This window comes from Littorina saxatilis, linkage group LG8 (assembly GCF_037325665.1).
Source record: "Littorina saxatilis isolate snail1 linkage group LG8, US_GU_Lsax_2.0, whole genome shotgun sequence".
In the NCBI taxonomy this organism is placed as follows: Eukaryota; Metazoa; Mollusca; class Gastropoda; order Littorinimorpha; family Littorinidae; genus Littorina; species Littorina saxatilis.
Window position 1 is genome coordinate 33,749,330 of NC_090252.1, and position 20,252 is coordinate 33,769,581.

Here is a 20,252-nt window from a genome sequence, read left to right on the forward strand (position 1 = left end):
AAAAAAAAAAAAAAAAAACTATCAGATGGAGCAAGTGGATCGTAAGACTAGAGAACCTGTTCGTTGCATTCAACATTGCCAACGACCAGAGGAAGAAAGCGTTGCTGCTTACGTACGCTGGGAACGATCTGAATGACATTGTGGACTCTTTTCCAGCTGCTGATCTGACCCCTCGGGATGGTGAGACTCACTTCCAGAAACTTGTTGATCGTATCAATGAACATTTTAACCCACAGATCAACAGAGAGTATCAGGTTTTTACCTTCAGACAGCTCACGCAAACATCTGACAGTGTTGACATTTTTTATCAACAGCTGAAACGACATGCCTCTCTCTGTAACTTTGCCAACATTGAGTCTGAAATTAAATCGCAGCTGATAACCGGTTGCAAAGTGAACAAGGTGCGAGAGAAGGGCCTGAGCAACCCAGGAATAACACTGTCTGACCTCCTGCAGTATGCCCGCACATTGGAGTTGACTGCTTCTTACTCAAGAAAAATGCATGAAGACGGTGCAGTTAACCGACTCCATCGTTCAGCTACATCAAGCCAGCATCAGCCTGATCGACGTCATCACCAGCCCCGCCGTAGTCAAGCCTCACACCGTCATAACCAGCCAACCGAGCAATGCAAGAACTGTGGTGGTACATGGCCGCATGAGAAGGGACAGCATTCGTGCCCTGCTTTCAACAAACAGTGCCGCTCCTGTGGAAAATTCAACCACTTCTCATCCGTCTGCCGTTCCAGTCCACGCAACACGGCAAGATCAGGGACAGGCAGTGGAAGGGGCAGTGCATCCTCTTCCTCCTCCTCCCAACAGCCTCGCTCTATCAAGCACAAGCCCAAACCTGTTCACCACGTTGAGCAACATGGTGAATGTGACAACAACGACGCTTCGTTCATCGACGACGGCAATGACGCAGACACTGAGTACGTCTTCACTGCAAACGGCAACTCGAATCAACTGCCACGCTTCAAGGTCTACCTCAACGGACAACAGACAACCTTCCTTGCTGATTCCGGAGCTACAGTCAATCTACTGTCACGGACAGATTATGAAAGTCTTACACCAAAGCCAGCGCTCAGCCCATCAAACGTGAGAATCTCTGCGTACGGCAATCAACACTCCATCCGTTCGTTTGGACAGTTTTGCGCTGAACTACACACTGACACAGCATCCTGCTCAGCCACGATATGTGTTGTTCCAGGCAATGAGAAACCCATCCTGAGCTGGTCAACCTCGCAAACACTCAAGCTGCTGACCACCGTCCACTGCATCGAGCACAAAACTCAGCAAGAGAACCAGCTTGGTAAACTCAATGATCGACAGATCAAACTCCACATCGACGAGACGGTACAGCCTGTCGCTCAGCACTACCGTCGTGTTCCCTTTCATGTCCGCAAGCATGTGGAAGAACAAATCCGAAAGGATGAAGAACTTGGTGTCATCGAGAAGGCAACTGGTCCAACACCATGGGTATCTCCTATAGTTGTGGTGCCTAAACCCAAGTCTCCAGGCAAGGTACGCGTGTGCGTCGACATGCGTTCTGCAAACAAGGCCATCAGGAGAGAACGTCATGCTACCCCAACACTTGATGAACTGAAAACCATGCTCGCAGGTGCTAAAGTTTTCAGCAAGCTTGACCTGAACCAAGGCTACAACCAGCTAGAACTAGCTGAGGAGTCACGCTACATCACGACGTTCTCCACACATCTTGGTCTCTACAGATACCGACGCCTCTTCTTTGGTGTGAACTCCGCAAGCGAGATCTTCCAAGAAACCATCAGGCAAGTACTGTCTGGCCTCAAGGGTGTCGTAAACATCAGTGACGACATTCTCTGCTACGGTACGTCACAGCAAGACCATGACAACAACCTACGCGCTCTCATGCAGCGTCTCCGTGAGAAAGACCTCACTCTCAACACTGACAAGTGTGAGTACAACAAGAAGTCGCTTGAGTTCCTTGGTCATATCTTCGGGGAAGACGGCATCACCCCAAGCCAAGACAAGCTCAAGACCATTCTTGAACTGCCAACACCAACTAACGCATCAGAAGTAAGAAGTCTTCTCGGCATGATGAACTTCTGTGGTGCACACTTCATTCCAAACTATGCAACACTCACCCATGAACTCCGTCTGCTGACAAAGAAGACAACACCATGGTCGTGGAATGAAAAGCATGACGCAGCCCTCGGAACGCTGAAAGCAGAACTCAGCAAAGCAACGACTCTTGCTTACTTCAATCCAGGAAAACCGACAGAGATCTACACCGACGGCAGTCCTGTAGGCATCTCTGCAGTCCTGACCCAAGACAAGCGCATCATCCAGTTTGCAAGCCGAGCGCTCACTCCAACAGAACAAAGATATTCACAGACAGAACGTAAAGCACTCGCCATCACATGGGCCTGTGAATATTTCCACATCTACCTGTTTGGTGCTACATTCACTGTCTACCCTGACCACAAGCCTTTGGTCAGCATGTTCAACAACCCTCGTGCTCAACTCTCTGCTCGTGTTGAACGCTGGGTACTGAGAACACAGCCCTACGAAATGACTGTTCAGTACCGACCTGGTTTCGACAACCCCGCCGACTATCTGAGTCGACATCCAGTCCAACAGCATCCCAGCAGCAGAGAAGAGAAGATCGCAGAAGAGTATCTTCACTACGTTGTCGACACGTCCACTCCAAAAGCCATGACGTTAGACACAGTCATCTCAGAAACAGCGAAAGATGTCACCCTTACGGCAGTGATCAACGCAATCCTTACCAGTGACTGGGAAGCCAAAGACGACGTTGACACAAAAACTTTCAGAACCCTCTACTTGTGTCGTTCAGAACTCTCACTCAGTCACAACGCATCAGTTCTACTCAAGGGTACACGCATCGTTCTCCCAGAGTCTCTTCATCTTCAAGCTGTGAAAGTCGCTCACACTGGACATCAAGGCATCGTCAAGACAGTCGCCCTGCTTCGAGAAAAGGTTTGGTTCCGAGGAATGCAAGAGACTGTTGAAAAAGCGGTGAAAAACTGCTTAACCTGTCAAATCTCCACTCCCACACCAGCCAGAGAACCGCTGAAGATGTCTCCACTGCCCACAGCACCTTGGTCTGAACTGAGTGCTGATTTCGGAGACGCACCCAACGGAAACATTCTCCTTGTCATCACAGATGAATATTCCAGATTCACCGTTGTTGACATTTTGCAATCAACATCTAGCCGGAGTGTGGTTCCACGTCTCGACAAGATCTTCGCAGAATACGGCATACCAGATGTTCTGAAGACAGACAATGGCCCACCATTCAACAGCCACGAGTTCGCGACATACGCAACACACACCGGGTTCAAGCACAGGAAGATCACCCCTCTGTGGCCCCGTGCAAATGGAGAAACGGAACGCTTTATGCGTACCATCAAGAAGACTGTCAAAGCCGCCCATGCACAACAGCTGAACTGGAAACAGGAAATGTACAAGTTTCTTCTTGACTACAGAACAACTCCACACTGCACAACTGGTGTCGCCCCTGCTACTGCCCTCTTTGGTCGCAACATCAAGAACAGACTACCACAACTCCCGCCGCAGCAGCCAGCGGACGCAAAGATGAGACAACAGGATGCCCGCGCCAAAGGCAAGATGAAGCTCTACGCAGACAACAAGAACTATGTCAAACCAAGCAACCTTCAGATTGGTGATTCTGTTCTCATCAAGGACACTTCCATTAAGAAGTCTACTCCTCCATTCAACCCAACACCCCTCACTGTTGTGTCAAAGAACGGTTCTATGATCTCTGCGTGCCGAGGAAACAAGATAATCACGCGAAACAGCAGTTTCTTCAAACGCTCCCCCAGACATCCAACTCCTTCAGAAACAAATGACGCTGAAGCTGACGCCGAAGCTGAAACTGAAGCTGTTACTCTTCCTCACACAGATGAACCAAACTCGCAACATGCACACAACAAGCAAAACCAAAACACACATACTAACGTTGCACCAACTCCACGTCGTTCGCACAGGGAAAAACATAATTTACCTACCAAACTGCAAGATTTTGTTCTGACTTGAACGTTGAACTGACTGATGTTTTGTAAAATCATTTTATTTCTGGTGCCTGTGCAGACATTTTATTTTCAAGATTTTCCGTCAAGTGCCTATTGTGTCGTTTTATTTCACATTGCTGTTTAGCATCATTTCGCAGTATTTTTGGGTAACACGTAAATTCAGTTTTGTTTTGTTTTTCTTTAATGAGAAGGGAAGATAAGTACACTAATTTCTACTTTGATTATCATTGTTAGTACTTTCAAAATTCATAAGGCTGAAGCATTACTTCATAAGATTTGGAGTGAGAACACTTTTCTTGTTGAATGTAAAGTTAAACATTTCTAGTCAGCATTACATTTCTACTTCTTGGCATCATTCTTTAATCTTCAGGAGAAGATATCATTTCTTATCATTTTGCTTGTCCAGTTATCCATTTTGTAATTTTGGATTTTACTTCTTAAAATTCAAGAAGGGGAGAGATGTAGTGTTTGAGAATCTGTTACCATCTAAGGGAAGCAACTGCTACTAATGTGTTAAGTAACTAACGAGAGTTAGTTCCCTTGTCACATACACTGATCATCTTCATGGCTGACAATAAACACAGCTTGCCCCCTCAAACCATCGTTTGTCGGCTTTATCGTGTACATGCATGGTGAACGTGTATCCACCTTCATCACAGACATCATAATTGATAATGGCTTTTGAGAAAATCAATCAATTCTGCAAAGGAATTAACTTGATGACATCAAAACTGCAGCGCCATTTGAAGAATGGTTACCATTTCTGTTTCTTTGATGGGAATCAAACAAATAAAAACATTGATTATCCAAGTTACCATGAATGGCAATAGTTGACTCCTGAAAAGTAGCAAGGATATAATTTGAGACGATAAACGCCTGATGCAATCCCTCCTCAAGGTCAGTCAACTCAAAACCTTCATCATTCGCAACATCAGTGGGCAACACAGCGGGATTCGTATGTCCAGAAATCATGTCGAAAAAATATTACATTTCATAAGCATGTCCAACCACAGTTGTTGGCAAGTGTTTGTGTGTATATGTATTCATGTGACAGAGAGCGTGACCTCATTGTTCAATCCTCTCTCTCTCTTCTTTCTCATTCGAACGCACACACGGAAGAACGTAGCCTTCGCACGCATGCACGCGCACACACACACACACACACACACACCGTGACACACACCCCGCTGACGCACAAACCACGCACACACACACTGACTGTCGGCAAGCATCTCTTTTTGTTTTCTTTACCTTTGTTTATTGTGTTTTCGATATTTGTGTTTATTTTTTGCTTGACTTATCTGTTTTATTTTAATGTTTGCTATCCACATCGTGTGATAAATGTTTCTTCTCAGTCTCCGAGTCAGTTTAGTTTCTGCACGCCGCTTTGGTACTCCTTGTTTTTCTAACTGGTGTATTGTGCGCGATTTGCGGATTTATTTTTATTCCTTTCATATGCAGTTGAAGTGTTGTGGGTGTTATTGTCTGTATATATGCTATGTTGCGTCTGTGTATGCCTACACTAATTTGCATTCGCTCTCTGCCAGTACAAGTCCAAACTTTATTGGGTGTAATGTGCCTGTGGTCTGCTCGCAGTCGAGCACAGATAGTTTTCAAACATTCCTCCAGTGAGCCGCTGCGCGCTGCGACCTGAGTAAAGCGCTTCTTTGGTCTCTGGCAACGTTGAACTGCGCTGATATGCCCAGCGACGTGCGGACAAAGTGATATCGCCCCGCTGGCTATTTTTACCGCTGGCCCCAGCTTTGAAATTGTTTTGGCTTGGAGAGTTTTGCTCATGGCGGCGCCCTGTGGCAAATTCGTAGAAAGTCTTTCCCGACCGCAGATACCAGCGTCGTCCGCGACGCTGGAACAAAATGCACGTTGGAGAATATCAATGGTCTGCAATGACTACCAAAACAGAGCATACAGATTTCAAATATTGAACGCTCGAACACTAATTCTAAGACCTTCTCCGTGTGTGTTGTCATCTATTCAACCCCCAAAACCAACGCTGTAGCTCTCACTCAATTTCAAATATCTGTATTTCCACGAATAGCGCATGGAATGCTCAGGGTCAAAAGGTAGGACAACACCTAGGAGTCGCGAATAGCACCACGTCACAATGAGAATTACAGTCTGGGATTTCTACTCAAAATACAGCCGTTTTTAATGTGAGTAACTCCGCGCTCAAACATTTATTTTAAGGTATTCTTTGTGTGTGGTCACACACAAAACTACCCCCAAGATGAACTGTATAGCTATTGGGGCAATTTGAGACATTGCTTTTGCTAGACATATTCCCTTTAAGCAATGAAGAATTCAGATAATGCGCATGACCATGCGGTAGAGTGTTCTCCAGAATTTTGAGAAAGATGTTGGCTTTGACACTTTTGGTTCATTCCTTCTGATAATATGATTATGTACAAATGACAAATCTAAACTCAATGTATGAATGCGCTAAGAGCATGTGACTAGTCATTCTGATAAGCATCGCTCCACGGCTATTGCCAGTTGTCTCTCTGACCGGACGCTACAGTCCTACGCGAATCTATCAAAACTAGGAATACAGAGTTATCTCCCATATGTTTTTCGCGAGCACTGATCTAAATTTGAGATCAGTGTTCGCGAGACGAAAATGATTGCAGATTGGCCGACTTCGACAGTGATCTCCGTTCTGTTCTTCACAGTTATGATAAAGACATCGTTCTAAGGTCAAAACAAGTCGAAATTTTGGGACTGCTGCCGGAAGGAGACCGTAATATATGGTTTCATCACTGTCAACTGGTTACAGAAAAAATCGTCTGCTCCAGTGAGCGCCGAAACCAAACGGTTGATTATCACGTGACATTTTTGCCATATTTAGAGTTGTTTGCACAGTAAATACAGCCGCGAAAAATAGCTCGCTTGAAACTGTCTTACATATCAATTCCTTTGTAATTTAAAAATTACAAAACACCATGAAAAATCATTATCGACGATCGCGAATCTGCTTATATCAATAATACATTACAAAAAGCTCTAGGCCTAAATATGTAAAAAAATAAAAAAAATCGGTTTCCTTGCCAGACAAGGAAACTCAAGGCATCCTGTCAGGGAGAGAATGAGCCGAACTCATTTTGACCTGAGTTCAGGATGGTGACTAGTAGGAGGAGCTTTACGTACGTTTCAGTATCGTCGTGGAATTTAGACTTAGTAAAATCATTATCCATGAGAACTATTTGAGAAACCATGAGAAATACGTTTGACAATACATGATTACACATTCTTTGTATCTTTTTATCCATACTAGGTACAATCATAAACAATATTTCATAATAAAATAATCAGTTTTGGCCTTGTCCTGAAAAGCTGTGTTGTGTGCAAGAGAAAAGCCTAAAGAAGGTATTAAATCAAGAACTAAAATCCAGGTGTACATTTGTGTAGTCTGCAAAATGCACGCACGCTATCTTGCTTTTGCATTTTGCCATCACAGAGCAATGGCCACCACGGGGTCAACCCGCTATTGCCGCGGCCCTTTTTACATTTAGTCAAGTTATGACTAAATGTTTTAACATCGAGGGGGGAATCGAGACGAGGGTCGTGGTGTATGTGTGTGTGTCTGTGCGTGTGTGTGTGTGTGTGTGTGTGTGTAGAGCGATTCAGACTAAACTACTGGACAGATCTTTATGCAATTTGACATGAGAGTTCCTGGGTATGAAATCCCAAGACGTTGTTTTCATTTTTTCAATAAATGTCTTTGATGACGTCATATCCGGCTTTTCGTGAAAGTTGAGGCGGCACTGTCACGCCCTCATTTTTCAACCAAATTGGTTGAAATTTTGGTCAAGTAATCTTCGACGAAGCCCGGACTTCGATATTGCATTTCAGCGTGATGGCTTAAAAATTAATTAATGACTTTGGTCATTAAATATCTGAAAATTGTAAAAAAATTATTTTTTTTATAAAACGATCCCAATTTACATTCATCTTATTCTCCATCATTTGCTGATTCCAAAAACATATAAATATGTTATATGTTATATTTGGATTAACAACAAGCTATGTGTGTGACATTCAGAAGATGTCCTGTGTCTATATATATACTCCCGATATAGCCCCGTCCCTACTGAAAATCATATGGACGGAAAGAAGCAGACGGGGCTATAACTGGAGTATATATATAGAGTGCCGATGAAGTTGGTTTTCCCGTTCCGTACGCATTCCGGTTCGAGGAATCCATAACCGGTATGGTACGGTGTTTGTAGTTATGAACCATTTGAAGATTCGAACCGACGGGGTTATATCTGGAGATTGCCGAAACCATCATCGACATCTGTTTCTGAATTTGTCATCAGTTATGATTGAGCAGTCTCATAGGAATCGTCCATAAAATGTTAAACCGAAAAAGGGCAGACGATTCTGAATCACACAGGCTGCTGTACAAAATCAGATCTAACACGATATTTTGAACTGCGACGTCTGCGTAAATGCCCTGTGACGAAATACCTTGTCCTGGTCATGTGTATACACATCAGCTTGAGCTTCTATTGGGAAGATCTTATATTAATCACAAATGCAAGATTAGAAATAGTTCTGAAGATCGCCTTTGATTTCAGTTTCAGCAGCGGCAAACTAGCAGATCTGTCCAAACCGGCATCGTTTCATGGTTGAAACTTGAATAATCCCAAATAGATCTGACTGCAGGGCCGGACCCAGGGGGGGGGGGGGGGGGGGGGGGTTCCAGGGGTTCCGGAACCCCACCCCTGGAAAAAGCATGTACCTTGCTTTGAGTGGGTTTTTTTTTTTTTACTAGTTTTAGCACCAAAACAATGCTGCTCTTAACCCTCAAAACAAGGCCCAGAATGCACCAGATTGCACAGATTTTAACCGTTTTTCAACAATTTTCCGGGGGAACATGCCCCCGGACCCCCCTAGTTCGTGCGCCTGCTTTGCAGGCGCGCGCTTGTGGCTTCGCCACTTCGCTGATTTGCCCCCCCCCCCCCAAAAGGAGGAACCCCCCCCTTACAACTCATTTGGTCCGGCCCTGGAGTGGGGGTAAGTTTTATAGTATTTTAATGTTTTACGGCAGTTTTATTTAAAGATAGTGTAGTGGAGACAGAGACATGAAATGAAATGTCTCTGGTGAAGACTACAGTTATATATGAATTTTTTGTTGTAATATTAAAGGTACTGAACTTGTCAAATCCAGGTGCACGGAGCCCCTGGGGCTTTTAGTCATACCTCAGGCAGCTATCCGTTAGAAGAACTACCAAGTTTCATTGACTTTCACCTAAAGAGTCAAGAACTGCGATTTTTTTACGAATTAATTTCGTACTCGGACCCGGCTGGTCTTGGCCTATTTTTGGATCTAAATTTAGATCAGGTAGATCACCACATCATGCACAAAAAGACACGTCACTAAGCAAACTATGTCAGACGTCATCATGAGTTTGTGTAAAACAAATTGGAGGCCGGAATCACTCAGTTGAATCGAACTCCGACCAAACACCACGTAATAACTAGGTTAATTTATGCACTCGCGTGAACAAGAAACTGTCGAGCTTCACAGATGTCGTCGTTGGGTAGTTGGCTCACGAAGTGTAGCCTATGCGATCGTAACTTTGTCTGTGCGTTTGTGCGTGTGTGTGTGTGTGTGTGTGTGTGTGTGTGCGTGTGTGTGTATGTCTGTGGTAGAAACTTTAACATTTCCGAGTCTATGTGTGAGTGGTTATCCAAGACTATGGATAAAGCTCGCATAAGATTACGTCACGGTCAAAAGTGTTTGACGTCAATTAATGCATCATGACGGCATGCCTCCCTGTAGTCTTTCTCTCTCGCGTGGTGTGTGTGGTCTCGGTCATTGTTATTTTGAGCGGGCCGAGACTATTTGGCAGTCGTGTCCCTGTAAGTAGGCTACATGCAGACAGACAGATCTAGATCTAGTGTCTCTCTTTCTTGCACAGTGTCACCTAAGCTTACTGTGTGTGTGGGTGTGTATGTGTGACGGAGTGATTGAGTTTGTGTTACTGTTTGTCTATTTCTTACGTGAGCCTTGAAGGCTTCGCCTCTTGTTTTGGGTTTGTTTTACTACCATAGGAGGATTTTTGAACTGTAAATGCACTCAGCTGCAACAAAAACGCAAAACGAAGGCTGTGAGCTGCACTGTGCCTTTGAAATGATTGTTCTTTATTTACACAATTGAATAATTTGTATTTATTTGTTTGCGGATGACGGCATACTGAGTGCTCCAAGAACATACGCCTGCTGACATTTTGTGTCTTTTTTGAAGACGTCGAGGCATGCAGAAGTCACGGTCCTGGCCACACACACACAATGACATGAACAAGAAATGATATTTTTTTTCATGGGCATATCCAGTATTAAAACTTTATTACCATGCAAACGCAACGATTAGAATTTAGAGAATGTTATCGGTCACACACACACACACACTGGGCGGATCCGGGGGGGGGGGGGGGGGGGGTTTCCGGGGTTTCCGGACCACCCCCTCCCCCCTCTCTCTAGCCTAAAAAATTAAAAAATAAAAAATAAAAAATAAAGACAAAATGATGGCTCAGATTGCTCCATTTTCCTTGATTTTTATCAACATTTCCTGGGGGGGGGGGGGGAATGTCCCCGAACCCACCCCCCCCCCCCCCCCCCCCGAACCCCCCCTAGGAGCCGGCCTTTGTATTCTAAGTGACGAATTTGGAAAGAAGTTGGCTAGTTAGTTTGCTCAGGTTGTGCCAGATCGATCAATTGTCCTTCAGACCTTGTTTTGATTCAAATTTTTCTTCTTATAATTATTTACTTTTTTGGAAGGTGTATTAGGGGATGTTTCTTGGCTCAGATTGATCCATTTTCCTTGTTTTTATCAACATTTGTCGGACCCCCCCCAAGGAGGTTCGAACGCTTCGCGTCTACAACTAAACGCTTTGCGTCGTCGAATTGTCCCTAAAAGAAATTTGGAAACTCCCCCTTAAAAATGATGTGATCCGCCCCTGCACACACACAAATAGAGAAGTAATAAATGGATACAGTTTTTCTTTATTTAAATTACAATCAGATGTGGTCGTAGAACAGGCACTGTAAACAAAACCTAGCATGATATACCACTTGTGTGATGTTTCGGTCAATATCTTTATTTTCCTTTCAGAAATACATTGGCGTTTTGAATGTCAAGGGAAGTGATACAAATGCTGCAGCGGGCTATCAAGAAAGCGAACGCGAAGGCAAACAAGGTAAATACCTACTTCTGACATTAGTTTACTTATTAAACAGGTACGTAGGTTTATGTGAAGCACTACACATGTTCTAACAAGTTTGCTTTATTCTTCTTCTTCTTCTTCTTCTGCGTTCGTTGGCTGAAACTCCCATGTACACTAGTGTTTTTTGCACGAGTGGAATTTTACGTGTATGACCGTTTTTTACCCCTCCATTTAGGCAGCCATACGCCGTTTTCGGAGGAGACTGCTTTATTCTAAATCAAACGACTAGGATAGATGACAGACACAACGACAAACACATTCAATTCTATGTAAAACATACACAATGCGCACGTTAACAAGCTGGCCATAACAATGTGCCCATCGTGCATGAAGTGTGGCTTTGGTCGGATCAGTAGCCGTGCTTTGTCTGCGATGCTAAACATGAAATGTTGTTAAAGCGACGATTTAGCAATGTTGTTGCTGCTGCTGCTGTCTGTTCTTGTCACGACATCTCGCAATATAAAAGTTTTTTTTCCTCCTGATTCTGAGAAGAAACTGTTTAATTGTGATATTAGGCCTAGGAACCCCTGATTTTCACTTGGAGCATTCTCAAAGAAACTTGGCGTATGTTAAGAAAAATGAGTGTACTCCACACTTTTGTCTTTTGTTGTTCGTTGTCGTTGCATGTCTACCGTTCCACAGCCACCTACTATAAGTGCAAGTGTTAAATGACGTATTTCCACAAAAGACTTGCAGAGAATCATGTGATGACAGGTAAGGACATGTGGTAATACATACTACGTTTTGGAACCAGGGAAAATGCAGCACAAATTATTTATCAACCAAATTGATTGACTTGTGCACCATGACAAAAGTTTTCTTTGATCCATAAAAGGTCCTTTGCCAGAAAAATTGCTCTGAACATCAAGTACCCTGCAAGTTGTCACACATTTACATTATTGAAGTAAAAAGAAAACGGGGACAACCAAGCCACCATTATGCACCGACTTGACAAAGATCAACAGATGTGCCTTTAGAATAAGGTATGTGCAGAGGTGCCTCATCTGAACACACAACTAAAGCTTGATGTTTCCGTCACACTTTGTCTTTTAGATCTTCATGGGATATACAGGTTACAACACTCGTGATTTTAAATATTGCTTGCATATCAGTCAATACCCAGCGGGAATATCAAAGGGACTCACTCGCCGCCCCTTGATATTCATCCGCTGGGTCTTGACTAAAATACAAGCCATATAAAAAAACCACTCGTGTTGTAACCTCTATATATTATTTATAGAGGTTACAACACGAGTGGTTTTTTATATGGCTTGTATTTCAGTCAAGACCCAGCGGATGAATATCATCGGGAGATATAGCTCAGTTGGTAGCGCGCTGGATTTGTATTCAGTTGGCCGCTGTCAGCGCGAGTTCGATCCCAGGTTCGGCGGAAATTTATTTCACAGAGTCAACTTTGTGTGCAGACTCTCTTCGGTGTCCGAACTCCCCCCCGTGTACACTACATTGGGTGTGCACGTTAAAGATCCCACGATTGACAAAAGGGTCTTTCCTGGCAAAATTGCTTAGGCACAGTTAATAATTGTCTACCTATACCCGTGTGACTTGGAATAATAGGCCGTGAAAGGTAAATATGCGCCGAAATGGCTGCAATTACTGGCCGTATAAAATTTCATCTCACACGGCATCACTGCAGAGCGCCTAGAACTGTACCCACGGAATATGCGCGATATAAGACTCATTGATTGATTGATTGATAACCTGTATATATATCCCATGAAGATCTAAAAGACAAAGTTTGATGGACACATCAAGCTTTTGTTGTCTGTTCAGATGAGGCACTGAGGGCTTAACCTTTGCACATACATTATTCTAAAGGCACGCCTGTTGATCTATGTCAAGTCGGTGCATAATGGTGGCTTGGTTGTCCCTGTCAGTTGAAAGCCTCTTACACGGATTTGACTGAATACCTAGTTGTTACACACGCATCTCCTGAGATCTTGAACACCTTCATCGTCTATAGGGCCTACTGCGCCGCAAAAGAGCTAGAGATACTCGCAAAATGCATTAAACAGCTTGTCCAGAGAACAATCGTAGTCGATGATGTACCGATAAGGGCGTGTGTACCGAGCACGCCTGTAACTTCACATGAGCATAGCCTGAACATAGCAGTACTGGTCGGACGGACAGGGTTTTTAACGATTGCTAGTTTGACTTCAGTTTGAGCCAGCACCAACGAGCACACACACTCAAACACATACGGCTTGTCATGTTGATCACAAGAAAGAAATAGAACAGCGAATAGAAGGAAACATAACAGATTACGTCCCCAGAATACGATGCGATGGACCACAGACGTTATGAAATCTATGACACTGTGATGATAAGCTTAGTCTCGGCAAGTCGAGACTAAAACTCAGCTATAGCACTGATCGACTCTCGCGGCAAGTTCTCAAAAGCGTGGTAACCCCTTGCACATCTGGTCGACAGGTACATGTGCATTTTGGAATGTCAAGGACAACAGAAAGTAGAGCCAGCTATGATGTATTTCGTGCACCCTTATTTTATTTGTTATAAGAGTGCAATAGTTACATCATAGATGTAACAAGAGAACAATGAAAATACAAGAAATATACCTTGAGTACATTTACAGAGACAAAGAAGGGAGGTCATGGGATATATATAAAGATAAAGTAATTACGCAGACATTTGCATCTGATGGTTCGCCCGACCGTAGTAATACTAATACATGTAGTATACTGTTCAAAAAAAGAAACGCATAGTTGCTACTTGCCAAATTTGTTTTATTTTTCGAAAAAATTAACAGAAAATCCAATATTTAGATTATTTGTTTGAAATTTGGTATGGACACAGTTGAATGCACACACAGTTCATTTGCATCTTCAAATCAATCAGTCAATCAATACGATTGGGTGCCGAGGCTGTCAAGTCAGTAGGGGGTGTGACTGCCTTGAGCAGCAACAACTGCCCGGCACCTTCTGGGCATGGACTGGATCAGATGCCGGATATCTTGCTGTGGGATGGTGTCCCACTCCTCCTGAAGTGCCTGCAATAGATCGCGGTGATTTGCCGGCGCTTCTTCTCGCCTGCGCACACGTCTGTCCAATTCATCCCAGAGGTGTTCTATCGGGTTCATGTCTGGCGACATGGATGGCCAGGGAAGCACCTGGACATGGTGGTCGGTGAGGAACTGGGTGGTGAGTCGTGCTGTGTGCGGGCGAGCGTTGTCCTGCTGGAATATGGCATCCTGGTCAGCCAGAAGAGGAAGGGCGTGTGGGCGCAGAATTTCCTCCACGTATCGCTGGGCAGTTATGCGCCCTTGGACGTGCACCAGGGTGCTCCTTCCAGCGGTATTGATCGCCCCCCACACCATGACGCCTCCACCACCATGAACGGGTGCCTCATCCACACAGTTGGGCGCGTAACGTTCGTTTACTCTCCGGTAGACCCTCCTCCGACCATCATGTCGCTGGAGCAGGAAGTAGGACTCGTCGCTGAACCACACGTGTCTCCAGTGATTCCGGACGGTCCAGCGAAGGTGCTGGTTGCCCCACTGCACTCGGTTCTGGCGATGGCGGCGGGTGAGGACAGCTCCTCTGTGAGGTCTGCGAGCTCTCAAACCAGCTTCATGCAGGCGGTTCCGCACGGTCTGGTCCGATAATCGGTGTGGCCCGGGGAGAGCCTGGACAGAAGATGAGGCCGACAGGAAACGATTCCGGAGGTGGCGGAGCCGTATGAAGCGGTCGTGAGCAGCAGTTGTCGCCCTTGGTCTTCCCGCTCGTGGCAAGTCAGCAACGGAGCCAGTGGCTTGAAACCTGACCCACAGTCTACTGATGGTGCTCTGGGACACGTGGAAGTGCCTGGCGATTGTACTTTGACTTTGGCCTGCTTGTAAACGACCCAATGCAATTTGGCGGTCTTCTCTGCTCAATCGGGCCATCTTTCGTCGCTGAATTGTCGTCTGATTTCTTTGTGGCGAACAATCCGCTTTTATGGGTTTTGGAAGACATGGTGAGAGCTCAATATTCCCCGAGTTTCACGAGATTACACTGAAGCATGACGAGTGGTCATGCCAAATGAGCAATTTTGACATTGTAGCCACTGATAACGCATGCGTCACGTGCAGAGCTCACTTGTGGCAATGGACGAAAGGTCGACGACCAGATAAACATTTTCTGCAGTTTGGTGGATATCCTTGTAGCCATATAACTAAATTAACCAAATATTACAAGCTATGCGTTTCTTTTTTTGAACAGTATATAAACACGCCGAAAATGTCTTTGTATTTGTGTAAGAAGCTATTCTTCCGAAAAGTTTTCAGTCGATGAAGAGACGCTGTTCGCTGCTGTCCGCCATTTTTTTCAAGTCACATTGTGAAGGTCGCAATGACGTGTATTGATTGATCCTCACCTATGATTGACTTCCAGAGAATACAGAGTTGAACAGAAGGTCTTTCAGTCGAAACTACAAGAGAATGGCGCGAGTGAATTAGTTGTAACTCTCGATCTCGCAGCTCGATCTTAGGCGAAAATCGCCCCATATGACCAGATAAATCCGTACCGTGTGAACTGGTAATGAATAAGCGTTTGTGTTTGCAATGTAGTGTAAAAGCCTGGGGGGTTCTGTGATGCATGGTCTATAGGAGTCATTCTCCAAAGCTGGTGAATTCTTAGGTCGGTCACTTAAAACGAAATTTTTACAGAAGCAAATGTGGTTAGACCTTTCCCCCTGTTTATGTGGATACAGATATGTTTGAAGAAGCACCCACAGCAAAATGAATGAACATATTTGTATTTTGATATTAAATATAGTGTAATAATGTCAGTAAATCAACAAAAATGGCGTCAGAAAAATGGGAACAGGCTCGGTACATATATTGGAAGCTACGGTCCATTGCCACGATAAATTTATTATGCATGATTTGTTGAAAAGTCACTTTGTGAAACGATAAAGGTTCATTCCTGTGCAATTGTTGTTATTTTCTTTGTGTTTGAGACCCCCAAAAATGAAGTTGAAAACAGCCTTACGTACGCATCGAATGTTGTCACGCTCACTTAGATTTTTCCGACCTCTGTAACCAAATGAATTTCTTTATAATCACTATTTTTTTTACGATCAAGTCAACAAGTGCACCTTGAAGATGCAGAAAATGCATTCATTCAACCGAGGACACACTTTGGACGAATATGATGTCTCAGAGAGTGTTTTGTGTCACACGTGATGGCTTCGTAACGGCCGTTTTCATTATAAGCTAGCATCAATTCAACTGAATGAAAGCATACATTTTCATGTTTGCACCTTTGTTAATCACCCAGCCATACAGATGCGTGACGTTTTTTTCACAATTTGTCGTGTATAATGACGTAATTCATGAAAAAAGGTGTAGTTGACATTTTGGACGGCTGCGTTCGTAACGCCCTCTGCTACCGGCGAGATGCAGACCCCGATTGCTTGAACTCCTGGGAATCTCACATGACAAGGTTGGTATTATTTTGTCGCTCATTCATTTATAAGCATGTTTGTAAAAAAAAAATCAAATTAAAATCACGCAAGTGTGAATTCCATGAAGTTCTTCAGCCCCACCGGGTTTCGCTTGTCAGTCCTGTAATCTCATGAAGTGAGGGTAACGGCATCTTTGGAATCTTGCGATTTAAAATAAAACCTTTTCTTAAAACAAAGGTGTATGCTCACCTAGATTGCTCACTTATGACATTGTATTGCATTCTCAAAAGCGAATATTATGAATTTGATACTTTATCCAGTGACCAAGTTTTGTGTGCACCATGCAGTGACAACAATTAGACGTGTTGTGAATGATGTCTCCGGTAGAAGGCTAATTATCCCCCGGACAATTCCCCCTTGTACATCTGCCCTCTGAACAATTGCCCCTATGACAATTGCCCCCCAGACAAATGCCCCAAACCATGGGCTGACAGTTGCCCCCCCCCCCCCCCCCCCCCCCCGACAACTGCTCCCCGAATACCCCCTCCCTCCCCAGAATTGTGTGCGTCTGTGTTTGTTTCTGTGTGTGTTTTTCTGTGTGAGTGAGTGTCTGTAAGTGCGTGCGCGTGTGAGTACGTGCGTGCGTGTTTGTGTGTGTGTGTCTTTTTGTCCCTGTGTGTCTGTTTGCACGTGCGTGCGTGAAATGTTAAAGCGTGCATGTGTGTGTTTTCAAAATGTGTATCTGTGTGCGTGCGTACAGGACGCGGTTCAAGCACCGTTTGGAGAGACCTGCATTATAGTCTGCTTATTCAGTGACGCACAAACCCAAACCTGTGTGTGTGTGTGTGTGTGTGTGTTTAAGTGTGCGTGTGTGTGTTTCTGTGTTTGTGTTTTTCTGTGTGTGTGTGCGTGCGTGTGTGTGTGTGTGTGTGTGTGTGTGTGTGTGTGTGTGTGTGTGTGTGCATCAAATGTTCTTAAAGGAATGGTGAATATAAAACTTAAAGCGTTCATTGTAGAAATAATTATAATCATGATAGCAAGAGAAGTGTAAAGCAGTCATGCATTATGAGCATACAAATAAAACACATATAGAATTGCAAGTTAATTTGTTTATATATTTGGACAGTAATAATACAATCCAAAGATTGATACTATAAACTTTATATTGCAGGTATTGGACAGAAAGCCTGGTGAGGTGCACTTTGTTTCCATGAGTGGCAGATAAAACACATATGGACAGCACTTGCAGTATTAGTTGCCTTTTGCTTTAAGCTTTATTGTTGTATATCCGGCACATTATGTTGTCAGTTGTTCTTTCGGATTTTTCAAAGTATGGTGTTTGTTTTTGCATGATCTGAATATTGTTGATCACAATAAAATTGATATAATTATACATTTTCTGGTGTTTTTTTTAAATTATATGTGTGATTGTCAAATACGTATTCAACACCTCGTCAAATTCAAGGTTGTTACAACGCAGGATCTCTCTCTCTCTCTCTCTCTCTCTCTCTCTCTCTCTCTCTCTCTCTCTCTCTCTCTCTCTCTCTCTCTCTCTCTCTCTCTCTCTCTCTCTCTCATTTCCTTTTTTCTGTCCACAAACCTTTTCTGTCACCAATATAAATGTGTGTACATGTATATTGTATGTACGTGCCAAGGTATATTTTAAAAAAAAAAAATTATAAAAAAATTTATTACAAAATTATTATTTGTTTTTTTATTTCTTTCTTTTTAAACAACTACTTATACATGCTTGTCAAGCTATAATTAGTACAACATATAATCATTCAATATGACTGCATTATTAACAAATTTGTGTCACGATGATGCGCATGTAATGAGACGGGTATACCCCCCTATCAGATACCGGTATTTTGTAAGGAACATATTTCTTGCTTTTTCGTTTCTTGCAAACTGTCATTCTGATAACAAAGAACCTTTGAATCAATAATTCAACTCAAATTAGTCAAGTTTTATTTTTGGGCCTTATTCCCACTTTTGTTAACCAGTTTTGGAGAATGACTCATACACAAACGAGTAAAGGCCGTAATTATTCCTGTTCCGAAGCCTGGAAAGGATCATTGATCAGACCCAAATAACCCCCCGCGAGTTAGGGGGAAGAATTTACCCGATGCTCCCCAGCATGTCGTAAGAGGCGACTAACGGATTCTGTTTCTCCTTTTACCCTTGTTAAGTGTTTCTTGTATAGAATATAGTCAATGTTTGTAAAGATTTTAGTCAAGCAGTATGTAAGAAATGTTAAGTCCTTTGTACTGGAAACTTGCATTCTCCCAGTAAGGTAATATATTGTACTACGTTGCAAGCCCCTGGAGCAAATTTTTGATTAGTGGTTTTGTGAACAAGAAACAATTGACAAGTGGCTCTATCCCATCTTTCCCCGTCGCGATATAACCCTTCGTGGTTGAAAACGACGTTAAACACCAAATAAAGAAAGAAAGACCCAAATAATTATCGGCCGATAGCCTTAACCAGCTGTCTGTGTAAGACGATGGAGAGACTAGTGCATGAGAGGTTGCTGTGGCACTTAGAAAAAATCTGTGCTTTGGACATAACTCAGTGCGGTTTTCAAAAACATATAAGCACAACCGATCACTTGGTTCGTTTTGAATCATTTGTTCGTAACGCTTTGGTAAGCGGAAAGCATGTCGATCGTGTCCGTCCTGTTCGATTTGGAAAATGCATATGATACAACATGGAAGCACGGTATTTTATCAGATTTAAAAACCTTAGGGTTTGATGGGAATCTTCCTATTTTTATTTCAAATTTTCTAGCCTAAAGGGAGTTTAAGGTCCGAGTAGGTTCTATCTGAGAAGGTACAGAATACAGAATACAGAATCTTTAATTGTCATCACAAATTCCCAACCTTGGGCAATTAAAGATTCTGTATTCTGTATTCTGTACCTTCTCCGATTCTTTTGGACAGGAGATGGGAGTTCCTCAAAGGAGTATTTTATCTCCGTTACTTTTTAACATTAAAGTTAATAACATCGTTAAAAACGTCAAGTCTGACATCGACAAATCTCTTTTTGTTGCATGATGACTTTCAAATTTCTGCCAAGGGAAAAACACTAGCTGGGGTTGAATTTGGAAGCTTCAGCTGTGTATAATCCAAAATTCAAAAATGGGTACAGGAGAACGGCCCGGGTTCAAATTTTCCTTGGTTAAAACTGAATGTATCCATTTCCACAAGAAAAGAAATCAAGTCCTTCAGCCTTCTCTTTTTATAAACTCTCACAAGATAAAAGTTTCTAAACAAGTCACATTTGAATTGTTGGCCTGATTTTTGATAGTAACCTTTCTTTCCTACCCCACATCAAATACCTGAAAACAAGATGCCAAAAAGGACTCAACGACCTGAAAGTCATAAGTCACACGGACTGGGGGGGCTGACAGAGCAACATTGATACGTCTGTATCACAGTTGGACTACGGTTGTATTCTTTACGGATCTGCAAAAAGAAATATCCTCAAAGTTTTGGATCCAATCCATCACCAGGGTCTGAGAGTTTGTT

At 43.3% G+C, this 20,252-nt stretch overlaps 1 protein-coding gene and 1 long non-coding RNA gene across 4 annotated transcripts in view; one reads left to right on the forward strand and one right to left on the reverse strand.

The window, feature by feature from the left end:
- The window catches only part of LOC138973373 (uncharacterized), a 458,327-nt gene that overhangs the window by 152,802 nt on the left and 285,273 nt on the right, over positions 1-20,252 (reverse strand). The gene's annotated exons all lie outside the window — the stretch shown is intronic.
- Positions 1-20,252, forward strand: part of LOC138973367 (hemicentin-1-like) — a 486,299-nt gene that overhangs the window by 83,997 nt on the left and 382,050 nt on the right. The gene's annotated exons all lie outside the window — the stretch shown is intronic.